Genomic DNA, 6042 nt, shown 5'->3' on the forward strand with positions numbered 1-6042 from the left:
ATTTAACTGGAGACTGAGAGTTGATGGAGAAAAAATGTTTTGTTAGTTGACACGTCCGTAAGGGGAGGCATTTCACGTTGAAACTTGTTTATTCCTCTACCTAATCCCAACAACAAAATAGGGACAGTGAATTCTCTCTTAAATTCCCACTACCAACTCTCACCACACACCAAACATGAAATTGAGACTAATAATCCATTCTTCTGTTTCAAAATAAGTGATTCAAACTTGTATTAACTTTAATACAAAGTTAATATAAATTTAAGTAACTTTTTTTGAAACTGAGAGAGTACTTTTCAAGTCTAGTTACTTTACAAACTCCTTCTCATAAATTCTTATTCCCAATCTCTCAAACTGCCAAACACGTTGTATGAGTAAAGATTCAGGCTAGCGCCCTGAAGGGCTCACTACCGTTCAACGGCTCTTAGGATCCATGAGTTAGAGTTAGAGTTAGAGTTGGTTAGATTGAACTGAACTAACCGCAAAACAGATGCATTTAGCACATACAAAAGAACTAACCCATTCAAAAGTTGTTTATTTAGGTTAGAATCAGGTGAGATCTAAAAAAACTACTTTTCCTTTTACTTTAGTTAGAGTTAATTTAAAATTAATCTCTAACCAAGTTAGAGTATCTAAACAGGGCCAACAGGCTGCGTGCCAGGCCGACGATTCCGTCTATGTCTGAGGGCATGTACAACGCTATACAGTCAGCTGTCTGTAATGAAAGCCACGTCAGGAAATAAATAACGTTGGGAAGAGAGAAAGGAGAAACCGGTCTAGCCTATCTGCAGAAATATCAACGATCTATTGCCGTGTAAATCGCTGTTTACAAACGGCTTGTTTTCCATTGTACCGAGTCTGTCGCTAGTCACACGCACGGATCGAGCGCACATCATGGGCTGGATAGGCACCTACGGTTAGAGTATTAGCTAGCATAATAGACAGCCTGTTGTACGATTTATTTCTAATGAAGTCTATAAATGACGTGTATGGATGTAGTCAGACACCATGCGTCTGTACTAATGTACGTGTCCTGATCGTATGCTACGGCCGACATGCGCCACGTGACATGACGAGTCAGCGGGAGCGAGTGAGAGCTCGATTTGCTTCCTGGAAACGTCTACGAACAGAATCGCACCACGCGTACCACAGCATCTCCGGCACCGAGGACTCCACTGTCGATGTAGGCGGGACCGGCTCCGCTAAGCATGGGCCCACGCAACGTGGACCAAGAGCAAACACGGCTTCCCCGCGACACCGCCGGGTGTAGTAGTATGTGTACGAGCTCGGGTGGCCGAAGAGTTTCCACCTAGCAGCACCCCGGAACGGAAATAAACCATTTCCCACCAGTCTTCGTACCCACTCCGTCACATACCCCCCCCCCCTCTCTCTCTCCTCTGCTCCTCCTCCTATTCCCCCTACGCGTCGCACGGCCGTAACCCTAGCCCCCCCCCCCCCACCCCCCCCCCCCCCCCCCCAACCAATCCCCGCGAAACACCCGCGGACGGCGACGGCGACGACGTCGTGGGATCTGGCCTGGACCTCTGGATTGCCTCCGCCGTGGTCCGTGTCGGTGGAGCTGCGCCCGTGGTTGGTCGATTTTGTGCCTGCCACAGCTTCCGGTTGGGGCTAAATTTCCCCATAGGTTCGAGGTAATTTCTGGGAACCGTGGACTCGATTTTGGCCCATGGGGAAATAATTGGGGAATTAGGTGACTTTTTTTTTTTGGCGAAGAATCGACGACCTTAGGCGGAGACAATTTTGCACCCAGGCCTATCTTATCTGCAGTCTGAATTACTGGTAGGATAAAATATTTCCCATAATTCACATCGTAAGAGTTGGTTAATTTTTGACGGAAACTGCAGATTGTTACATTCAAACAGATAGATTGAGTTTATTTTACGTACTTCAAAATGAATTGTACTCACACAGGTCTATCTCTTACATTGTTGGTCTCAGCTGGTATGTTCATCCCCGGTTTATTATTGTTGCGAAATGCAGTCATAATAACCATCAATTTTTCAGAAGATTCTTCTGTTCTTATTTGCCGGTGTGATTTAACCTGATACCCAAGAAAGATATTGTACGTGTCGTTCAGCCTCGTGCTTCCTGAATTCTTGATTTCACATACACATAAGTACGAGATGCTCTGGCATTGCACACAAGGGATAAGTTCTCTTTGAGTGTGCACAGGTTTTGGAATATCTTGCCAGTGGTACCTATTTCCCTTGAAAGTTGTTGGCCTTCCTAGCATACTGCTGCCAAAATTATAAGCAAGCGTCTTTTTCTATCAATCTTGTATAAGATTGTGCTAGGTAAATTTATTAGCTTGCTCCCAGGTAAAGTTAATAGCTTAGTGGCAACTTGAGGATGTTTGTATGTTCAAAAGGTTCTGAATATAATCATTTAATCACCCAAACTTAAGTGAGCTATATCTGTTGAGATGTCTAGAAAAGACACTTGATCTTTGGTTGTAAATCCCTTCATTTATATGTATGAAACTGTATCATTTCTGTAACTCTGCTGCTTTGATCTTTCTTTGTCTCGAACCCCACCCCCCTATAATGATGGTAGAGTCAGGGGTGGCTCCAAAGCGGAATTGACTGGTGGTAGTTAGTCGAAGCTAAAGCATCCTCGTAAAGTTAAATAAACTTTAAATAAACTACATTGGTCCTGCATCCTCGTAAACAAGCCTGCTCTTGATGCTTATCGTTCTTGCTAAGATTGCTTTCTTCTTTTAGATCTGGAGTCTCTTGATGCCTCTAGTACAACTTAGAATGCCCCATGTTTCTTCATTTCTTTGAAGTCTGTCATTATTTTGCAGTTTCAACTCGGGAGGGTGAATATGCTATTTGTGATATCCAATTTTTCATCGCATGGATGAATTCTGAAGATTTGGTTGTATATAAGTCAAGATAGTAAGGGACATTGATTTGTTTCCACAATCAATATGGGGGCTAATTGTTGCATAGCTGCAAGCAGAGGCCTGAGCCATCAGTAGCTTCAGTTGAAGTTTTGGCATACAGGACAAGACACTCGCCGTCATGGAGCTTCCGGTGGGGACAACCGCACACACATAGAGGATATAATGGAAAACGCTGCACTGTTTTCCAATCACAGTAGTGGAAACGTTCGGCCAGAACTAAAGAGTGGTTCCATTGCACCAACCGAAGGCCATCCCAATGAGGACAATCTTTCTGATGTACTCCGCGGGTCAAATGGCAAAAACCTGACAAGAAGATGAAGCATCCAAACATTCTAAAGCTGGTTCTCAAGGTATAGTTTTAAATAAATGGTGTTCTGTGATTTCACCTTTATTATCTCTGCTGCTTTATGTGGTTTCCTTTTTTTCCATCTGGGATTTCATATTTATGGTCTGGATAGTTGGTGATTGCATGGTGTATATATTTAGGACCACAAAATGAAGCTGGTTATAGCGGTGTAAATATTACATGAATAACTCACAACGAGTCATTTTTTTTAATCCGTGCCTCACTTTGTCTTATCTCACTTGAGTCCAAATGTGCTTACATTAACTGGGCAATTCTCTTCTTCTTAACTAATCGATGAGGCAAAACTTTTGCCTCCGTTTTGAAAAAAAAATGTGCTTACATTCTTTTTTCACTGGATATTTATCATGTCAATTAAATTAGTAACTAAAAGAATATAAGTTCTATTAGGTATCAAAATTCAAACTTCACTAAAGAAATAAGCAAAATTTTCACTGATACCGAGCAGTTTTTCACCATCTGTTTCATCTTTTCAGCCGTTCAATCTACAGCGAGCAATTCACTTCCTGAGGTATGCATTATTGAGTATTGCAGCTATATTTCCTAACTTAGCACTCTTATTTTCCAATTGCCATCTAAAATTAGAACAGTTACTTATGGTTATTTCCTTCACCAATCACTATTTTTTTTGTGTAGGCAAAGTCCTGCAAATCATCACATATGGTAAATGTTGCTTCAGACATCAAGACATCAAAATCCCTTCCTTCAACGCCACCCATAGTATCCAGATCAGATCCTTCATCCTCTAGGTGTCATTCTCTTCACGTGGACTCATTCTCAATGAGGAAAGCACGTCGATCACCTGGACATCAACTATGTAGACAGATCTCGGACAGCAAGATCCCATCTCTCAAGTCCTTCAGTGAGAGTAGCTATGCAGGAGGAAGGCCGTCGAGTTCAATGCTCTCGACCTGCAGTAATGATCCATTTGGAGGAGGATCACAACATGGGGGATCATCGGATGGGTGGTCAACTCGCACATTTCTGACTTAGTGGCCTCATCTCAAAGAGAGAGGTGGTCAGTTGAAAGTGAGCTCTTTGGCTCCATCAGCAGTAAAATAGCTAGATCAAATGATTCACATGCAACTGTTCTCTCTCCTGACGAGGGGATATGCAAGCTCTGTTCAAAGCTATTGAAGGAACGGTCTACATGGAGTTCTCATGATCTGGGAGTAGTAGCTGTTCTATTCTGTGGTCATGCATACCATGCAAACTGTTTGGATAGTACTACTTCAGAGAGTGAGAAATATGATCCTCCATGTCCTGTATGCACCCATGGTGAGAAAGGTGCAGCAAAGCTATTTGTAAGCTGGACTCAAAGAGTAAGAGCAGGAAATCTAAAAATGTGATGTCAGATACTGATATAGATAGGAGCTCTAAGCACAAGAAGAGAAGTATGAGGGAACCCAGGTTAGGCACAAGTTCTAGCATGAAGGATTCATTTCGTCGACCATTTTTAAAGAGGCATTTTTCAATTGGTTCTCGACCGCCAAGATCACTCCTAGGGAGTGAGCCAACAGGAAAGAAAAGCTTCTGGGCAAGACACTGGAGAGAATAGCCGGCTACACATCATCAACGTGGTTAGCATCTTCGTATGTGTTTCTTATTCTGTAAATTAAATGTTGATGGCTCTTCTCATATGGAAATAATAGTGTCTTATCTATCTTTATCTTTTCCTTAGGAAATCATTTCATGGTGTGAGCGAGCAAGGATAGAAGTGAAGCTACATATTTTTATGTTTCGGTACTATTCATTAAAGCACACTTTGTGCTGAACAAATCTAGTGAGACTAGAAATCTTCTTATACCTGCAACTGAGGATTGTTGCGGTCTAACTTTATTCCTAGGCAATGTAATAGAATAGAAAATGGGAATAGTCTCCCAGGGCGGATTTAAAGGTTTAAATCTGCTATGCTATATTGTTATCTTTCCATTTTCTTTTGTAATCATTATTTGCCAGTTAGTATGCATAATTTGGATACTAGCATCCAGATAGTTCTCTTCACAGGAACATGAGTATTTTGGGACTATAGCTCAGAAGGATTTCAGACTGAAAGAAGCAGGAGTTCAAATATTATAGCTCATCTGGCGATTCAAATGTACTAGTAGATTTTACAAGATGTGCAAGTGGAACCAAGTGCTGAATGGTTAATCTGAGGATTATTGTCTTGAATGTTTTTCTTTGATGTGCCCTGGTGCATCGGTGGTATTTACATCTGTCGGATTAGCTGATTTAGATTTAGATAAATCTTTCAATGCATTTATAGAACGAGTATTAGATGTTAGTAGTGGATATGCTAATGCTGAAATCAAAATTCTCAAGTTTCTTAGTGGCAAAATGTTCATGATGACAGAATCTGTTGTGGAGCCTCATCAATACTTGCTAATACTCCCTCCATTCCTAAATATAAGAAATATAAGCCTTTTAAAAGATTTCATTAAGGGTCTACATACGGAGTAAAATCAGTGAATCAACATTTTAAAGTATGAACCTTTAAAAAGACTGAGGGAGTACATTTCAGACCGTGAAAAAGAAAGCAGTGGCTTAAGGAATGGCACCTTAAGCAAGTTCTGACATTTTGCATGCGATCCATGTGTCATTTGTTTGAAACACTGCCTTGAGCTATCTCGCCTCTTCGTCGGACTACCGGTTGATGTTGACATGCATTCTGGAGTACTACTATAATCCGAGCATCACAAACTTAGTTCATTTGGTATAATTGATAATATCAAATATGCTGGTGCTGAGACCA

At 41.4% G+C, this 6042-nt stretch overlaps 1 pseudogene across 1 annotated transcript; it reads left to right on the top strand.

Moving 5' to 3' along the window:
* Nucleotides 1–1483: 1483 nt before the first annotated feature.
* On the top strand, nucleotides 1484–5462 carry LOC123443431 (annotated as a pseudogene). The gene is made up of 5 exons (XR_006630658.1): nucleotides 1484–1652; nucleotides 2825–3276; nucleotides 3767–3801; nucleotides 3927–4870; nucleotides 4972–5462. The product of XR_006630658.1 is annotated as an uncharacterized LOC123443431 (transcript).
* Nucleotides 5463–6042: the final 580 nt, after the last annotated feature.

The sequence above is a fragment of the Hordeum vulgare genome, chromosome 3H, assembly GCF_904849725.1.
Source record: "Hordeum vulgare subsp. vulgare chromosome 3H, MorexV3_pseudomolecules_assembly, whole genome shotgun sequence".
NCBI lineage: Eukaryota > Viridiplantae > Streptophyta > Magnoliopsida > Poales > Poaceae > Hordeum > Hordeum vulgare.